The sequence below is a fragment of the Mauremys reevesii genome, linkage group 19 (assembly GCF_016161935.1).
Source record: "Mauremys reevesii isolate NIE-2019 linkage group 19, ASM1616193v1, whole genome shotgun sequence".
NCBI lineage: Eukaryota > Metazoa > Chordata > Testudines > Geoemydidae > Mauremys > Mauremys reevesii.
Genome location: NC_052641.1, coordinates 11,037,298 through 11,057,543, shown reverse-complemented (window position 1 = coordinate 11,057,543; position 20,246 = coordinate 11,037,298). Strand labels below are relative to the sequence as shown.

The 20,246-nt window shown below is 48.3% G+C and overlaps 1 long non-coding RNA gene across 1 annotated transcript; it reads right to left on the bottom strand.

Annotated features, from left to right (window-relative positions):
• Positions 1-2,525: 2,525 nt before the first annotated feature.
• On the bottom strand, positions 2,526-19,727 carry LOC120386916. Its single transcript, XR_005589980.1, has 3 exons — positions 19,676-19,727; positions 19,146-19,223; positions 2,526-3,217 (listed from the first exon to the last, which is right to left on the bottom strand). It is a non-coding gene; the product is annotated as an uncharacterized LOC120386916 (long non-coding RNA).
• Between the last annotated feature and the right edge of the window lie 519 nt (positions 19,728-20,246).

The following is a 20,246-nucleotide window of genomic DNA, read 5'->3' as shown; positions in this document are numbered from 1 at the left end:
GGCTACAGATAGGGAACCTAGAAAAGGGAAGTGACTGGCCCATGGTCACACAGAGAATCAATGGCAGAACCCAGGTGTCCTGACTCCCAGTGCGATGCCACTATACCTTAAGGGCCAGATTTTCAAGAGCTCAGCTCCTACATTCAGAGGCTGATTTTCAAGAATGCTCAGCACCTATTTTGGCCCCTAAATGCGGGTCAATTTTGCACCACTGTTCAGCCCCCAGCAGCTCCTGCAGAAACACTGATGGCCAGGTTGTCAGCAGAGCTCAGCACCCAGCTTGCACCCACTGCACTGAGCTCGTTCAGGGAACTTATTTTGCTGCCTAATGGAGAGGTGAGGTCTCTAGGAAATGTAGCCCTAGGTGGCAAACCTTGAAGGGAGCGGGGTGACAACCTGCTCTGTACATTTTGCTGCTTGCATGATTCATCTATTGACAATGGGGAGTTCCGAGTTCAGCACCAGGCCTGTCTGATTCAGCCCTCATCCTCCAAGGTGAAGGCCCTGCAACAACATTATGTGCCTTTTCACTTTCACTTTGGTTACTTAGTCTAAATTGCTTCCTCACTTTGGCAAGTTTAAATGGTACTAGGGAAACCTCTGAACCAGGTGCAATAGAAATCAATTTGTGCCAGATCCAACCTGACGAGAATTTATAGCTGCATCCAAAACACAATGCACTTCATTTTATTTTCTCCCATAGAGCATCCTGAAAGTAACAGTGGCACAGCAACGTCAGAGACAGATTGAGAGTTGAGCAGAAGCTGGAGAGAAAAGGAGGGAATTAAAAATACAGTAAGATTTATGGAAAGAAATTTCTCAGCAGCTGGAGGTGAGTGGGGGTCAGCAGGGAGGGAATTGGCTGTTCTCACATCTCGGCTCTATCCTCTGGTGAGTGCAGTGGTGTGAAAGGATTGTCGAGTTTTTAAACAGAACAGATAAAAAAGGCAAGACTGGTCTCATCCACAATAATAGCCACAGCTTACAACCGATCCGAAAGGGAAGATGAGCAGTTTCAAGGCTTTGAATGGCACCGCCAGCTCCCTAGAGGGCACCCTTTCCTCAACACAGCCAGTTTCCCCTCCCCTGGATTTTGTTTCCCTGCTACCCAGATCCTCTTGAAAGCATCCTTGGAGACCACATAAAATCATAGAAATGGAGCGCTAGAAGGGACCTCCAGAGGTCTTAAAGTCCAGCACCCTCCACTGAGGCAGGATCCAGTAAATCTAAACCATCCCTGACAGAGGTGTCTAACCGATTTGTAAAACCGCCATTGATGGGGATTCTACAGCCTCCCCTGGAAGCCTATTCCAGAGCCTAACTACCCTTATAGTTGGAAAGTTTTTCCTAATACCCAACCTAAACCTCCCTGGCTGCAGATTAAGCCCGTTACTACTTGTCCTACTTTCAGCAGACAGAGCAATTGATCACCGTCCTTTTTACCACAATCTTCAAATACGTGAAGGTCTATTATCAGGTTCTTGGCCTCCATCCTCATCTCTTCTCAGGACGAAACATGCCCAGTTGTTTTAGCCTTTCCACAAAGGTCAGGTTTTCTAGACCTCTTATCATTTTCTCTTGTTCTCTTCTGGACTCTCCCCCATTTGTCCACATCCTTCCTAAAATGTGGCACCCAGAACTGGGGACAGTGCTCCAGGTGAAGCCTCACAGTGCCAAGTAGAGGGGATAATTACCTCCCATGTCTAAGGGCTTGTCGACACATGAAATGCTACAGCAGTGCAGCTGCAGCTCTTCAGGTAGACATGACCTATACCAACAGGAGTGGTTCTCCCATCGGCGTTGGTAATCCACCAGCAAGGTCAACCTAGCTCTGTCTACATCAGTGACTTAGGTCAACTTAATGACGCTGCACAGATGTGGATTTTTCACGCTCCTGAACAAGGTAGTTATGCTGACCTAATCTTCTGGTGTAGACAGGCCTTACATACTACTCTCCTGTTAATACACCCCAGAATATTAGCCTTTTTACAAGTGCAGCACACTGACTCATATTCAGTTTGCGATCCACTATAACCCCAAAATCTTTTTCAGCATACTATCCCCTAGTCAATTATTTCCCTTTTTGTAGTTATGCATTTGATTTTTCCTTCCTAAGTGAAGTACTTTGCACTTGTCTGTACAGACGATCCCCAGGTTACACAAATCTGGCTTACGCAAATCTGCATTTACGGAAAAAGTTCTGTAAGCTAGAAAGCTTTTTTTCCCCCCCGTAATGGTCAGGTATACGTTCCTGACTTATGCAAAATTCCAGTTACGCAAGGCGTTCTGGAATGGAACGCTTGCACAAGTCGGGGAGCATCCATATTGACTTTCATCTTGCTGATTTCAGAGAAATTCTCTAATTTGTCAAGGTCATTTTGAACACTAATCCTGTCCTCCAAAGTGCTTGTAACCGCTCCCAGTTTGGTGTAATCTGCACATTTGAGAAGCATATTCTCCATTCCATTGTCCAAGTCATTAGTGAAAATATTGAATAATACAGGACCCTCCCAGTTTGACAGTGAACCATTGAGCTAGCTCGAGCTAGCATGCTAAAAATAGCACTACAGCTAGTGGTCACCTGGGTGGCAAACCAGACTAGCTACCTGAGTTCAAACCTGCCCAGACCCCTCAGATATGTAAATGGACTGATAGCACAGATAGCTCAGGCTACTCCCAAGGACACTGCTATTTTTGGCATGTTAACTCTGTCTGAGCGGGAGAAGCATGGTCCCTGCTGTAGTGTAGACGTATCCTTAGTTACCTCACAATAATTTAACTGGCTAGAGCATGAGCACGCTGTCAAGTTCCATGTGCTGCTGTCACACCACACACCCACACCAGCACTGTGTCATAGCAACATAGAATTACAGGACCATAGGGTCAAAGAAGGGACCGCAAGGGACAGTACAAATAGCTGGGTATGTATCCCCTAGTTCCCAATGACACGATACACTGTACTGCCCCTTTGCTCATTTTCACAGGGAGCTGCAGGACAACTTGTCTGTCCATGCTGGGGCAGAAATGGCCGAGGCCCAGGAAATTCATCTCCTAGCAGGACCTAGTGTGGTGGTGAGCTGTCACCTCCCTGGGCTGAAGTTATGGATCCTGCTCATTGTAACATCTGGGACAGACAACAGCTGGTTTTCACAGAGGCAGTCTTGCCTGGTGTGCCTTTGTAGACGTTGCCGTCAAGAAATGGTGGCAAGTGTGTCACCTGGAAAAGAGGGAGGCAGCAAGGTAATAATTGGAGATATACCAGTCTCCTAGAACTGGAAGGGACCTTGAAAGGTCATCAAGTCCAGCCCCCTACCTTCACTAGCAGGACCAATTTCTGCCCCAGATCCCTAAGTGGCCCCCTCAAGGATTGAACTCACAACCCTGGGTTTAGCAAGCCAATGCTCAAACCACTGAGCTATCCCTCCCGCAGCGCCAGTGGGGGGTCAGAGCACAGGAAGATGGCAAGACAGTGTTCTAGCGCAGCAGTCTCCAAACTTTTTGGATCATGCACCCAATCAGTAAAAACTTTGAGCACGCACCCCCTGCTCCCAGCCGAACTGTTGAAGCAAAAAAAACCAAAAAACCAAAACACTGCCGAGGGAGGGGTAAAAACGGCGCTGCTCCTCCTGACGTGCACCCCAAAGGATCCTCTTGTGCATCCTCTGGGGTGTGTGCATCCCACTTTGGAGACCACTGTTCTAGCAGAGCATCTTCTATTGCTTGTTGGGATTGGCTGTGGTTGGGCATCTTCCTCGCAGTCACTTGAGTTAGCAAAACACAAGATAAGCTAACTCAAGGACTGGCCTTTACCTCAGGACAGGGTTGGGTGGCTGCCTCACCACACAAGAAGACTATGGCATGGCTGAGTGGTGCCAGTTTGTGCACTTGGGATGTGTTTGAGGAGGAAACTCACCATTGAACCCAAGTTACGTCCCCAGTGAAGACAAATCCTATTTGACCTTGAGCAAGTCATGGCACTTCCCTGTGCCTCAGTTTCCCCACCTGTAAAAAGGGCAATGCTATTGACCAGGTCTGTAGAGTCGTAGAGCTCCTCCTCCCATAAAATATGCTATTGAAGAGCACACTGTTGCCCTTATGACATATCTAGGCCATTCTATCAGTGTAATACAGTCCTGATCTCTTGCTACGGCTGGCTGTGGACAAAAGCAAAGCCAGAAGTGGCTTAGATGCCTTGTACACTCCTCATCATTTCACAAGCAGCATCATGTGCCCCACCATGTTCCCCCGGCTTTGGCCAGAGCTCCAGGCTATTTCTATGGCCACATCCCAGCCCTGAAGGATAGCTAGGCACTGAACAATCTGTGGCAGAGGCAAGCGAGCCTCGCACAATGCTTTCAAAGAGGGTTTCCACAAAGCCCCACGCTCCTGTTAATTTCATTAATTTTATTCTCCCAGCCTCCAGCACTTCAGCTTCATGAAGCACCAGCCCTGATTAATTGGAAGATCTCCCACTGATTCCTGATTAGCTGCTTTTGATTAGGGTTTAATGACTTCACTGGGCCCTTAATTCACAGGGACGAGCGGCAAAATGTCTACAAACTGCTCAAACAGAATTACGTTTTCTCACACCCCAGAGCCATCACTTAAACTCTGTGTACAGAAGCCTCCACTTCTCCTGACCCCAGGTAATCATGTTCCTCCCCCACCCCCCATCCTCCTCCTGCATCCTCATACACAGCAGCTCTGAGCTATGATTCCTGGCTGCTAGAGGAGACATTAGATGAAAGCCTATCCCAAGAATTTTCAAAGCCACCTAATTGCAAAGGGGCACCTGGTTCCCATTAATTTGAATGGAAATTGGATGTTCACATCCCCTAGGCATGTTTGGAAAATTCTGAACAGCGAGCTCCATTTAGGCTATGGAGCCGTCACGCAAGGAAAGTAGTGGAAGCCTCATAATTTGGAACATTTAGAACTGGACTGAATAAACCACTCCAGGTCAGGTCCACAGCTGGTTACATGAATCTAAATCCATTGATTTCAACCTCGCTACACCCATTTCTACCAGCTGGATAACTAGCCCACATTAGGGAACAATTCTGCACACATGCGGAATGGACAAGGTGACCCAACTGTGGTTTTTCCTATTGATAATTTCTTGGATCCAGGATTTGGACCTGAACCAAAACCCAGGATCCAAAGACCCCCCCACACCTTGGAGTGTTTGAGATCAGGGATGTAAACTCTACCCCTCAAGGTCAACTCAAATCTTCTACTTGCCTCCAAATTGGGGAAAAATTTAGTGGGAGGTAGCTCCCCTAAGTGGGGTTCCCAATACATTCCTTTCTAAATAAATATCCTCTAAAGATAGCCAGTGCTTTCATCTCTGAGATGCAGGGCTCGATTCTTCGCTAGTGTAAGTCAGCATAGCTTATGTATTCTGTAGAGCCATGCCAGTTTTGGGGCCCCCTTGAATCTCTCCATGACCTGATATTGGGTGGGTCAAACACTATTAATCAAATAAACGATTGCATGAATTTCACCCTGTTTGACAGATTCTCTTCTCCATCATTGACCCAGCTCCAATCAGAAATTTTATTGGAAACCAAGACCCTACCAAAACCCAACCAGCTTATCCAGAGAAGAGACCCAAACCAGATTCCTAGGGAACATTTCTGGAGTAGCAAAAAAAAAAAGTTCAAATAACTTTCTCATTGTTTGTGGTGGCCCCAGCATGTTCAGGTTCAAGCTGGAACCAGAAGTAAGGACAGGTGAGATGCTGAAAGGAAAGCTCTCCTATTACAATTTATATGATCGTACCACCTAGATACACCAACTACAGTCAGTCTCTCATTGTGCAAAAGCACTGAACAAAGGCAGGGAGGGTTGTTCAACAAAGAGTTTTGTACCAGTTGAGCTATTTCAGTTAAGGTTATGCTGTATTTCCCCTAAATACTTAAATCTGTACAACCTCTAGCATGGTTGCACTTATACAGGTAGAAAGGTGTTTATACCAGTTGCTTATTCCTGGAAATTTAGGAAAATGCACTATATGAGTACAAACTGCACCTGCACTTTGCCAATTTATTATGCTGGTATAGGTGACCGTGTACAATGTGTGTAGAGACAAGCCTGACAAGGTAACCCCTGCCCTGAAGACTTTACAGTCTAAAGGGGTGATTTGCTGTAGATCAACAGCAGAGCTGCAATAGACTATCAAGGTTAGAAGGGACCTCAGGAGGTCATCTAGTCCAACCCCCTGCCCAAAGCAGGACCAATCCCCAAACAGATTTTTGCCCTGATCCCTAAATGGCCCCCTCAAGGATTGAGCTCACAACCCTGCATTTAGCAGGCCACTGCTCAAGCCACTGAGCTATCCGTCCCTGCCTAGATTCTAGGGTTTATGAATCCTAGTTCAAAGGTTTGTCTGCTGAGCCAGTCTTCTCAGGACAGCCCTATACCCAAATAGTTTTTTTCTAATGTTAGACCAAGAATCACCTCAAGCAGTGGCAAGAGGTCCCCCGTGTTGGTCATGAGCCAGGGTGACAGAAGCAATCGAAGCGGAGAGATCTGTTCTGGGTGGGAGGATAGAGACTGCAGCTCAACATGCCACCTTCAGAAAGGAATTGGAGTAGGAAAGGGTTAGATTGTTCACATGAGAGGCAATGGGGAACCCACCTCAGCAGCACATCCAGGCTCCTGGGGCTCTCTCTAAACTCAGTACATAGTAGCCGGCCTTGGAGAGAAAACCATCACGGATAGGTTTTTTTCCCCAGCCCTTTCTCACCACTTCCCTCTCTTCACCTCTCAGGCCTTGTCTACACTACAAGACTATTTCGAATCTACTTAAGTCGAATTTGTGGATTCGACCTTATGAAGTCGAATTTGTGTATCCACACTAAATACACTAATTCGAATTTCTGAGTCCACATTAACGGGCGGTGCACTGTGGGAAGCTATCCCACAGTTCCCGCAGTCCCCGCTGCCCATTGGAATGCTGGGTAGAGCTCGCAATGCCTGCTGAGGGAAAAAATGTGTCGAGGGCGGTTTTGGGATACTGTCGTCATTGAACCGTCAATCACGCCCTCCCTCCCTGAAAGCGCTGGCGGGAAATCTGATCGCGCTCTTCTCTGGTCAGTGACAGCGCGGACGCCACAGCACTGCGAGCATGGAGCCCGCTGCAATCATCGCTGCACTTATGGCCGTTGTCAACTCCTCGCACCTTATCGTCCACCTCTTCCACAGTCAGCTGCTGAGAAATCGGGCGAGTGAGGACATGAAGTGTCAGAGTGGCACAGACCTCTCAGAAAGCAGCGCCGTGGAGATCATGGTGGCAATGGGTCAAGTTCATGGTGTGGAACGGCGATTCTGGGCCCGGGAAACAAGCACGGACTGGTGGGACCGCATAGTGCTGCAGGTCTGGGATGAAACAGAGTGGCTGCGAAACTTCAGGATGCGTAAGGGCACTTTCCTTGAACTCTGTGACTTGCTGGCCCCTGCCCTGAAGCGCCAGGACACTCGGATGCGAGCAGCCCTGAGTGTGCAGAAGCGAGTGGCCATAGCCCTCTGGAAACTTGCCACGCCAGACAGCTACCAGTCAGTAGCGAACCACTTTGGCATGGGCAAATCTACCGTGGGGGTTGCTGTGATTCAAGTAGCCCACGCAATCATTGAGCAACTGCTCTCAAAGGTAGTGACTCTCGGAAACGTCCAGGTCATCATAGATGGCTTCGCCGCGATGGGATTCCCAAACTGCGGTGGGGCTATAGATGGGACTCACATCCCTATCCTGGCACCAGCCCACCAGGCCAGCGAGTACATTAACCGAAAGGGCTACTTTTCAATGGTGCTGCAAGCACTGGTGGACCATAGGGGACGTTTTACCAACATCTTCGTCGGGTGGGCGGGCAAGGTTCATGACGCGTGTGTGTTCAGGAACTCTGGTCTCTTCAAACGCCTCCAGGCAGGTACTTTCTTCCCGGACCACAAAATAATGGTTGATAATAATAAATAATGTGCAGATGCCTACAGTGATCCTCGGGGACCCGGCCTACCCGCTAATGCCCTGGCTCATGAAGCCCTATACAGGCGCCTTGGACAGTGAGAAGGAACTCTTCAACTACCGGCTGAGCAAGTGCAGAATGGTCCTCAAGGGAGATGGCGGAGCTCGGACATCAGCGAAAAGAATATCCCCGTAGTTATTGCTGCTTGCTGTGTGCTCCACAATGTCTATGAGAGCAAGGGCGAGACCTTTTTGGCCGGATGGGAGGTTGAGGCAAATCGCCTGGCTGCTGTTTACGATCAGCCAGACACCCGTGCCGAGAGAATATCCCAGCGGGAAGCGCTGTGCATCCGGGAGGCTTTGAAAGCTAGTTTCCTCGCAGAGCAGGGTAACCTGTGACTGTCCACTTGATTTTAAGAGAGCCTGATCATGGGCCTGTGTCTGTATGTGTCGACTTAGATCTGAGCTCACAAACCCGCTTCTCCAAGTTGCCCCCACTTCCAAAGCACGTTTTAAAACTAATGAAATGTAACAGTAATTAATAATAAATCTTTCGTTGATTTTGCATTTCTGTTCCTGGGTTGAAACATGGAAGCATCCTGTGCTGGGTTTGGTGTGCACTGATGTACAGACCGCTTGTCCAATACAGGACGGACAGCCTCCTGCTCCTACATAGGTCTGTGGGGTGGGGGACAGTTTACAGTGATTGTGCATGTAGGGGTGGGTTTGCAGGAATGGGTGGGTTTGCAGGAAGGGGCGAAGGGTGCTGTCTTTGGATAGGGGTTTGCATGATGGCTGTGGGCTGTGGGTTTGGGCGTTGGAAGGGGTGAGGGGTGTGGGGGACGGGTGAGTATCTGTCCCTGGATGAGGGCTCTTTTTGGGGCTCAGGGCAGCGGAGAGGCTCGTGGCTACGGTCGAAGTGCATGGTAAGGGAAGCCTGCCTTTACATTCGGGGATGGCAGGCGCCAGGACCCTGGACAAGCATACACATTAACGAATGACCCGGGCAGCATACACCACACAGACTGACCCTGGTGCCTAGTGACTGCAGTCTGTGTGTGCCCTGCAGTTGACCCTGCCCCAAGTCTGTACCCTGGTAATGTGGGCTATGCACTGCAATTAAAAATCCCCCACACACACACAAAGTCTTCTGACACGGAAACAGAGAGTAACAGCAAACTGCTTTTAATAATGTTATACACAGTGGGGTTGAAACTTGGATTTGGGACTGGGTGATCCTGTAAGGGAAGAACTTCTACAAATTTAGAGCGAGAGGTGTCTTGTACATTAGCGCTCTGCTGCGGTGCAGTGACAGTTCTCACGGCCCCTACCGCCCCTCCTTCTTGTAACTTTGGGTGAGGGGGACAGGACTTCTTGGCGTTGGAGGCGGTTGCAGATGCAGTGCAGGGGGCTCTCTCCTCCTGCCTGCGGTCCTGCAGAACATCTACAAGGCGCCGAGCGTGCCCGTTTGCTCCTCATTAGACCAAGCAGCGTTTGAGTCGCCTGCTGGTCTTCCTGCCGCCACCTATCCTCCCGTTCGATGTGTGCGATGCTGCTGACACAGGGTCTCCCTCCACTGTCTCTGCTCTGCCGCCTCGGCTGTGGAGCAGGCCATCAGTTCCTGGAACATCTCGTCCCTAGTCTTTTCTTTCGCCGCCTAATGTTAGCGGCCTCTGCGAGATGGATGACGGGCAGTCCGGGAAAGAGCCGAAGCTGTGTGATGGGAAAAAGTAAGTGATTTCCTTGAACAGATACATGTTTGCGAACAGTGAACACAGTCTAGTCAGTTTCTGTGAACAAGACCATACAGGGCACCTAGTCTCACGAGATCTCAGGACAAGTTCGAGATTTGAATACGCTTTCAGTGGTTGCGGTCTTGCACAGGAGCGGGGAGGGACAGCTGAATCCGTCTAGCAGCCAGTCCTGGTAAGCCTTACAGTAGAGTCTGCTTAACAGTTAATGGATAGCTGTGCCCTCCGCTAAAGGCAATCTGGAAAGCATAAAGTCTGAGCCTTTTCCAGCCCCTCCCGGCAGTGCACGGGAAAGATCACTGTATGCTTTTCCTCTGTGGCCTCCAACACGTGGCTGTTAAGCGAGGTCATTCTTATGCAAAGTAAAGTCTACCATGCACAATAGTAACAGTACACTAATTGCCCTAATTAGATGCAGCACTTCCAGAACGACATTACCCTGAGGCGTGTCACTCGGAGTCAGAGAGAGCGGATGCTAAGAGAAGCCCTGCACAGACCAGGACCATATGCTGCCATGCTGGTCGAGGCGATGATCCCCCTTTACATTAGGATGGCCTGGCGCGGAAGAGTGTGCTTCCACGGAGCACCCAATAAGGCACCTCTCCCCAGGAACCTCCTGCTGAGGCTTTTCGAGATGCTCTCTGAGAGCTTTTTTGAACTGTCCCAAGAGGATTATTGCTCTATTCCTATATGTGTGGACCTACTTTTTGTATAGTTTGAGATTTAAAATTTCTTATGTAGTATTTCTATTTTTTATATACCTGTTTCTTAAAAAATAAATGTTTCCCTGTTTGTAGCACTTACCGCCTGATCCTTCCCCTGATTCTGAGTCCGGGTTAATGGGCGGGGACGGTTGGTAGGGGATCTCTGTGAGGGTGATGAAGAGATCCTGGCTGTCAGGGAAAGCGGGAGTGGGTTCGCTGTCGCCTGCGCCGTCCTCCAAAGACCATTCCTCATCTTCCCCATCGGCGAACATCGAGGAGGAACTGTTCCGGTACATTATTCCGTCATCGGAGTCCACCGTCACTGGTGGGGCAGTGGTGGCAGACCCACCTAGAATGGCATGCAGTGCCTCGTAGAAGCGGCATGTCTGGGCTCTGACTTTTGATACCCTTGTCTTAGGTCCTTGACTTTCACGCGGCACTGCATCGCATCCCGGCTGTATCCTTTGTCTTTCATGGCTTTAGAGACCTTCTCGAAGGTCTTTGTATTCCGCTTGCTGGAGCGCAGCTCCGAGAGCACAGACTCCTCGCCCCACACAGCGATCAGATCCATGACTTCCCGGTCAGTCCATGCTGGGGACCTCTTTCTATTCTGGGATTGCCCGGACTCCTCTGCTGGAGAGCTCTGCATCGTTGCAGGTGCTGCGGAGCTCGCCCCGATGTGCAACCAGGACGTCAGATTCAAAGTGCCCAGACAGGAAAATGAATTCAAATTTTCCCGGGTCATTTCCTGTGTGGCTGGCCAGAGAATCCAAGCTCGGGCTGCTGTCCAGAGCGTCAGAGTGGTGCAGTGTGGGATAGCTCCCGGAGCTACTAAGTTCAATTAGCATCCACACCAAGCCTAATTCAAGCTAGCCATGTCGAATTTAGCGTTACTCCACCTGTCGGGGTGGAACTAAAGAACTAAAGAGCCCTCTAGTTCGAATTAAATGGCTTCCTGGTGTGGATGGTTGAGCGGTTAGTTCGAAATAACGCTGCTAAATTCGACTTAAAGTCCAAGTGTAGACCAGGCCTCAGACTCTGCCTGCTCCCTCTCCTTCAGATCCTGTCACTAGCTCCTGTTTTCTCTTTCCCTCTCCTCCATTTCAGAACTCACCCTGGGCCAGCTTCTCGGCTGGGGTAGCTTTATTGCCTTCAGTGAAGTGATGGAAGCTGAAAATTTGGCCAGCTCTCCTTAACACTTTCCCTGAGAAAACATCCTAGCCAGATTCCCGGGAGTTTGCCCTGCCAGGGAGCACCATTAAACGCACACGCCATGCAGTTGACACGCCAAACTGCATTAGTGGAAGCTCTGCTAATAACTCCGCCAGCCTGGCATCTCAGCCACCATCTTGGAGGCCGAGCTGACTGAAGGTCATCTCTGGCTCCTGACAAGGCAGACGCCTAAGGGATGTCGTGAGCGCTGGCTTTCAGAGGCTGCCTCTCCTGAAGATGTGAGAGTGCATTTATCTTCCAAAGACACATACTAATCTATCAACTCCAGGTGAAGATAAAGGGATAAAAAGAGGCTGGGGGGTGGGGGAGAAGAGCCATTTTCATCACTGAGAAGCCTTTCCTCCGCTCTCTGCATCCCCCCCAAGGCACAAGGACCCAGCACTACAGGAGTTATTGATACTCAGCAAACAGCTGCCTTATCACAGCTCTCCCCACCAGGCTTGACCTAACAGCATGAGGTGACAGCTTGTACAGCAGACAAGTCTCCTCGGCATGCCCCGAGCCCCACTTTTCATCCACTTATCTCCGCATCTCAGTGACAAGACAAACAAGCAACTAGACTCCCCAGAAAACATCCCCTGTGCAGTTAAAAAGACAGGGTGGATTTAGAGAGGCTGTAAGGTGCCCACCTGTATTTATGGACCAGCAGGTGAAGGGCCAGGTAGCATTAGCAGCAGCTTCTCCTCAGATGTCCCATCAATGTGGCCTACCCAGACATGGAGAGCCCATGTTTAAGGGCAAGAGAAGAATGCCTCTCAGAGAAACTATGTGGGCTGTGGACTGCAGCTTGGCAGACCTAGAGTCACTCCCCAGCTCCGCCACTAGCCTTCTGGGTGCCCTTGATCATGTCACCTTGCCTCAGTCGCCCCTTCTGTAAAATGGGGGTTATGACAGTGACCTCCCTTGTAAGGTGCTTTGAGATCGACAGATGAAGAGAGTTAGGTATTAGGATTCTACTCCACAGTACACTCTCCACTGGGGACCAGCTTCAAGCCAAGACTGGCCACTTGGTCGAAGACGGTATATTTCCACCAGAACGGGAGGCAGGCCGGCCATGGGTTTCCAGTGAAACTAATAAACAGCTTTGAAAGAGATGAGGATTCAATTCAGGTCCACATTAAAGGGCAGGGAAATGAATGCAGCGATCAAAGCGCCTACACTTTCAAATGTATCAAACAGATAAATAAATACGGTTAAAACTTTCAATTATGTTTGAAAGAGAGCGAGGGAGAAAAATCCCAGCAGCCCTCTGGCAGTGCGTTTAGCTGTGGGTCCCTTTCTGTTTGCCTGCCTGGGTAATCAGAAGCAGGACGCTGGTAATGAGAGAATTGTGGGTCCCAGTAAGATCAAATGAGTGTGTTTTTAATGCCTCAATTAAGGCTCATTCCGATCGGTTTTTAAAAGCAATTTAGCCCTGCTAAGCCGCACCAGGTCAGAAGCAGGGATAGACAGCGTCTCTCATTTGAAAGCTGAGCACATACGTTCCCATCATTAACATTCCCTTCCCATTAATGAGAATAATATTGTTGGCTTATAACATTGCCTTCATTTAGCAAGTGGAGAAGAATGAAATGCTTTCCTCTAAGCTTGGCCCAGTGCCAGGGACAGCCTGTAAAATCCAGATAAGGGTTCTTAGCACAAAAGTTCTGATAAGGGAATTAATGGTTAAACTTTACACTGAGACTTGGAGGGAAAGAGACCTGATCTCTTCTCTGGTGCTGGCCTGGCAGGGCTAATCCCCCTAGAACCAGCCCACCCTGCTCTCTCAACCTGCTGCCCCGGGTCTGTGAAAGCAGTCCTTTCTGTACCACTTCAGGACTGAGGTGTCTGACTGAGGACTCGTTTCCTAGAGGACCCTCGCCTTCTGCTCCTTAAGGCCTCTGGCCTGCTGTTGGGGAGGGTCTGACCAAGGGCTGATGTCCTCCAGATCAATCTCCTTTCTGCTCCCGGCACCCGTTCTCTCACTGTTGTTGTCTGCACCTGAGGACTAATTCCCTATTAAATTTAGCCTGTTCCCCTCTCTCTACAGGCTCTTCCTTGATGCTTTTCCTTCCACCAGGCAACCCAGTTAGGGCTGCCTGATCTGGATCCATCCCACATCCCGCTGCACCTAGAGAATAAATGTACCCACATTTCCTCACCCAGGTATACCTTTCAGATACTATCTGAGAGGACATCCTAGCCACCTGGTGTGGATGAGAGTTCCTGAAGACAATCTGGATCAAATATTCACCATGAGAAGACTCTTCAGCATCAAGTTTGCAGAGTTCTGAGTTTATGAAAAAATCCATTACAATTTAAGAAATTCCATCCAAAAAAAGTAGCTGTTTGGAAAGAAAGCATCAGTCAAAAAGAGGAGGGCAGGTTTCTGATGCCTGCCAGTGCACCTACTGCTTCATCTAGAGGACACCTAGCCTAGTATTCTGGCATCTAGGACATTCTACTGCCACTGTTGCCACCCACAGGATTGAATGGACAACTTCATGGATCTTTCTTTGGTTTTCTGACCATGGGCCAGGCACGTGATCTCTTGTAAAGCCAGGATAGTGTTCTTTGCTTACTGCAGAGGGGAGCTGGGAGCCCTAACTAGTTAGGATCAGAAGAATGAGGATTAAAATACTGAGTCCTCTCCTGGTCACATACTCAATCCTCTCAGTGGCTTCTAGGCAAGTCACTCTGTGCCTCACTTTTCCCATAAGTAAACTGGGATCATATTTATTTCCCTATTATCTTCCTGTCCATGTGTAACCCACACCCCTCCTGTCTGTGGTGCTCTGTCCCATGTAGTCGCACCGAGACCACTCAGAGATGAATAAGTCTGCTACAGCTTTAGCTAATAGGCCTGTGGCTTTTAGCTCAGGCAGTAGAGGCTCATGCATTGAGCTTCAGAGGTCCCAGGTTCAATATCACCCACCACTGACTAGGCTCTGTTGGTGTTACACAAGGAGAACCTACATCTGCACGTACTGGGATTTTGCCTGTGGTAGAGACATCATTGCCCCCTTTCCCATATGGAAAAGGGCACCAACGTGAATTGACTTGTCTTGGAGGGACCATGACCTAACAGATTCTTCTTCCTTCTTTCCCCAGGGGTGAGCACCTCTGATCTGCTGACAAACCAACTCCCATCAAGCGACAGACCAAACCCAACCCCTAAAGCCATTTTGAGGGAGGAAAAAATTTGGTTAATTACTTGTTCACTGCTCACAGAAGTCCTTCAGCAGCATAATGTATTTTAAGTGGGAGCACCAAAGAACCACAGGAAAGGCTGTTCCCAGGAAATTTCTGGAATGACTTGCAGCTGAGAGGAATCTCATGAGAAAGTCTGGTTTGGTGATAACTCCAATGCAAGGGTGCAACTGCAATAGCACCTAAGCTCTAGGCACTTATTAAAACTAAAACACAAGATCTACAGAAGGCCTCAAAGCCACTGCTCTTGGTAGGGTTGCCAGGTGTCTGGTTTTCAACCCGAACGCCTGGTCGCAAAGGGATCCTGGCGGCTCCAGTCGGCAGTGTTAAAAATCTGGTCTGCAGCAACACGGGGGCCTGGCGCTAAGGCAGGCTCCCTGCCTGCCCTGGCTCTGCGCGGCTCCCAGAAGTAGCTGACAGGTCCTGAGGCCCCTAGGCACCCCTGGGGTGTTGTGGGGGCTGGGTCCCAGCAGTGCTTACCGCAGCTCCCAGGAAGCAGCCACCAGGTCCCTGCAACCCGTAGGTGCATGGGCAGCCAGGGAGGCTCCACACGCTGCCCTCGCTCTGAGTGCAGTCTGTCCGGGAACCGCGACCAATGGGAACTGCGGGGACGGTGCCTGCGGGCATGAGGGCAGCGTGTGGAGCCTCCCTGGCTGCCCATGCACCTAGGGGCTGCAGAGACCTAGTGGCTGCTTCCTGGGAGCTGCGGTAAGCACTGCCAGGACCCAGCACTCCCCCATACATGCACACCAACCCCCTGCCTCAGCCCAGAGCCCTCTCCCACACCCCAAACCCCTCATTCCCAGCCCCTCCCCAGAGCCTGCACCCCCCAGCCAGAGCCCTCCCTCCCCCCGCCCCCAACACCCTGCCCCAGCCTGGTGAAAGTGAGTGAGGGTAGGGGAGAGCGAGCAACAGAGGGAGGGGGATGGAGCAAGTATGGGCAGGGCCGCCGAGAAGGGGGCGGGGCAGGAGTGTTTGGTTTTGTGCGATTAGGAAGTTAAAGCCCAAGAGCTAGGGTTTTAACTCCTCAGCTGAGATTTTAACGTCGTCCCTTTCAAAGAAGAGACTAAGCCCAGGCCTGATCCAAAGCCCACGGAAATCATCAGAAAGAGTCTCAGTGACTCCAAAGGGCTTTGGACAAGGTCCATAGTTGTTTAGTTCAGCCTATCGCCAAAACCTTTGCTTATGAGCCTCAAACAGGACTGAAGACACCAAACTACTGTTCCTATCCCAACCCCAACTCCCTCCCAAGACGTGCTCCTTTGAATCTCTTATCACCGTGTACTCCCCCACCCCAGACCTCCCTAGCATTTCAGGAGAGCTATGGAAAAGAGAGCTGGTTGGGTTTTTTTGTTTATTTTTTTTGGATGGAAAAAAGCCAATTGTCAAAACTAAAACTGTTTGAGGAAATGGGGATTTTGAACATTCTTGTTTTGGTCTAAACCACCCATGTTAACATTTTCTAATTTTAAAAATCCATTTTTGGTTCAGAACAACTCAATTTCAAAAAGTAAAGAATATAAAAGAAAATATGACAAACCAAAAGAAAGGTTTCAAAATTATTGAATCAAAATGTTTCATTTGACTAAACTGAGGTGGGTTTTTGTTATTGTTTTGTCTGGTCAGTTGGTGAAAGTTTGACATTGAGAAATTCAGGATGGGAAAAAAAAATTTGGAATCTCAAATATTTTACCTAGATGAAAAAACCATTTCCCACCCATCTCCAATGGAAACCTGTTTTTATTTTTCTCTCCTCTTTTGCTTAGAACTCAAACTGAGAGTTAACTAGAGTGATCCAAACTTGTTAAAAACAAGAGAAACCTTTCATATTTCAAACTTCAATCTCTCTGCTCCCAGCGGTCACAAAAAATGCCATTAGCCCTGGAGGTTCTTTTAGTAAATAAAGAAAGGGAAGAAAAAATGATAGAATAGTCTTTATCCTTTTATTTTCTCTCTTTTTAAATATATATATTTTATAAACCATTCTCTCAAAGGCACTGAAGTCTCTCACTTCAGTCCAGAGAGTCAGGGGAGTCTGGGCTTTCAAAGTCCTGTTTTGAAAGGGACTAGTGGCTTGAAAGCACATCTCAAATGTAATTTGCTAATACAGGGCAGCTACACAATGGGCTGTGTAAATGCTATGCTCCCTACAGAGTTCCCTTCAGCTTTTCTTATTATGATTGTGAGAGATTCTGGGGGACAACAGCACAACTCCGCACAGCCTGTAAATCTCAGACACTATTTGCACATCAATGCCCGGAAGGGGGAACTAACTCTTGCTTATCAGATCTGCCAGACTTTGAGCTTTTCACTATGCAGCTATTTTTTATTATTATACTATTTTCGGTTTTGCTCTGGGAGATCCAATAGGTCCTGGGGTCTTCTGCTGCCCCTTCACCAAAAGGAGAGGGAGTTGGGGGACTCAGTGGCTGTTTTTACAGAAGGCTCTTTGGGGACTGTTATATTTTTAACTTTCTCTTAAGAAAGTTTTGCTTTTAAAGCCTCTGTGAAACATGACTGGGAGCTTGTGTATGTGCGTACATATGTATGTACGTGTACACACACACATACAATTTCAGGATGGGTCCTGCAAACTCTTACTCATGTATAATTCCACCTGAACAAATGGCAAGGCTCACCTCAGTAATGATATGTGTACTGATGATTACCCATGTAAGCAAGGGTTTGCAGGGTCAGTGCTTTAGGATGTTTTGGGATGAAGGAAGGAGTCACTAGTTCATAAAGTAACAGTAACAGAGACGGGTGATATTGGCCTTTCATGCAGGATAGAAATTGTCTCAACACTGATATGGCCTCAACTGGAGTATTGTGCTCAGTTCTGGGTGTCATATTTAAGGAAAGATGTGGACAAATTGGAGAAAGTCCAGAGGAGAGCAACAAAAATGATGAAAGGTCTAGAAAACATGACTTATGAGGCAAGATTGGAAGAATTGGGTTTGTTTAGTCAGGAGAAGAGAAGACTGAGGGGAGACATGATTCCAGTTTTCAAGTACATGAATGGTTGTTACAAGTAGGACAGAAAAATTATCTTTGTTAACCTCTGAGGCTAAGACAAGAAGCAATGGGCTTAAATCGCACCAAGGGAGGTTTAGGTTGGACAATAGGGAAAGCTTTCTAACTGTCAGAGGAGTTAAGCACTGGAACAAATTGCCTAGGGAAATTGCTGAATCTCCATCATTGGAGGTTTTTAAGAGCAGGTTAGACAAACACCTGTCAGGGATGGTCTAGATAATACTTAGGACTGTCTTGAGGGCAGGGGACTGGACTAACTGACCTATTGAGGTCCAAGTGCCTGAGGTCTGGTCTACACCTAAAACTTAGGTCAACCAGGCTACATCACGCAGGGGTCTGAAAAAGGCACACCCCTGCAAGAGGGAATTAAGCTGTTCTAAGCCCCAGATAGATCACTGGAGGAATTTGTCTGTTGACCTAGCTGCTGCCTCTTGAGAGGGTGGATTTACTAAAGAGAGAAAAAACCCTTCTGTTGCTGTATTGTCTATACTATAATACCTCAACCCCGAGCTAGAAGCAGCCTCCTCAGAGTCCCTGGGCAGTGAGCCCTTGACCCCTCTAATCAAACACTACTCTACAAGGAGGCCAGGGGTGCTGGTGACTTTGGTAATAAGGACATCTGGCCACTAGGAACTGGATAAAAACCTCCACATTCATTTCAAGCAGCTGCTGAATGGCCACCAGGTAGCCAGGTCTTTGGACTGAAAGGAGCTGGTCTCTCTGTGCTCCCCGTACTATGGGCTTGTCTACATAAGAAGTTAAACTAGTTTAAGAGAAGGTGAGAATTTAAACTGCTATAGTTATACTGGTATAATTCCCAGTGTGGATGCTGAGGCAATATTATTTAGAACTATTACACTCCCCTTCCCCCTGCACCTCAGCTTTGCTAAAACCCAGGCCAGAGTTCTGACTTTTCAGAAAATAAGTACACAGGTAAATCTCAGCATTACTGTGCGTAAAACCTTGATAAGTACATGTGATACTTCCCAGTCAATGTCAGAGAGAGAACATCATACAGCGCCTTCAACAAACATTTACAGAAAACAATTGTACATAGTATTCAGAATACTATGAATATTTTTTACGCAAAAGCTGTTAGAATCTACTGGTGAGGCGTGTATAGACTTTTCCACTTTGTTGCTGTTACAATGAAGCCTTCTATCCGAATATATGTAACAAATACGTTCCTATACAGTAGCACACACATCTGAACACATTCCTCTCTCATCTCTCAGACATGATTTCTCAGGTTTTGTAGCATGGCCATAATACCTAGAGTATGTCACCTGCACTCTTCAGAGGGTGAGAAGAATTGCAGCAGCTCATCTCTTTTCCAAACACTTCAGAACCCTGTTAGTAAACAAACAGTGGAGGGAATCGCTGACTCTGCAGCTAGCAGCCTTCCAGCTTGGGGTAATAGTTAACTGGGCCTTCCTTGCTGGTGAAGCAGAAATTCATAGTCTGTCTCCAACATGGTACAGGTGTTGGGCACAGCATAGCAAATATCCATTGCTTGCATCTCTATACAATTCTTACTCTCCAGGCTATGAACCCAGCTAAGTCAGACAAGCATTTACAACCCTCACCTCATGCAGCACTACCCCCATTCTCTTTAGCAGAGATGGAAACCTGGTTTTAAGCAGTTCATTGATAGCTACATGTAAGCTGCCCAGACTGTATAACCTCTAGGAGTGACAGCTGTTCCTCTCCCCTCTCTCCCTCTAGGTCCATAAAACCACAGTGGATGAAACATTATCCTAACAAAGAGCTTCTTTAGTAAGTAAAGCTGGAATAGCACTCACCTGTATCCAAAGTGGGACCCAGCCTCCCAACACACACTACTCCAGGTCCTACATCAATCTGCTAGAGGCCCAAGGCTGTCTAAGCCCTCTATTTATAACTCTTACCCCCACCCACTTGCACGCTGATTGGCTCAGCTCTCTGAGGGGCGTGACCTGACAGGTGGATTAATTGTCTATACAGCTTCAGAAACAGCCAATGAGCTTGTTTAGTAACTGCCCCCACCCTATTTCTAGATGGTTCTGGGGCCTCCTGGATGAGTTACCTTACTCTGCACAGACACAGGGTATTCTAACTAAAAGTCATGTCTCCTTCCCACAGCTTCTCTCCCTTTGGGCTGAGCAAAGTGAAATGCTGCAGTATCAAGCATGTGGGTTATGCGCACTCTGGTTCTGAGCAGAGTGGGCTTTTTTGGTTGGTTGGTTGGTTTATTTAGTTTAGTTTATGTCACACTGGAAGCAGTTCAACGGCTGGAAAAAGGCACTCTGATTCCAGAATTCGAGTGTCTGCCCTGGAAGTTATACCGGTATAACTATAGTGGTTTAACTATACCGGTATATCTTCCCATGTAGA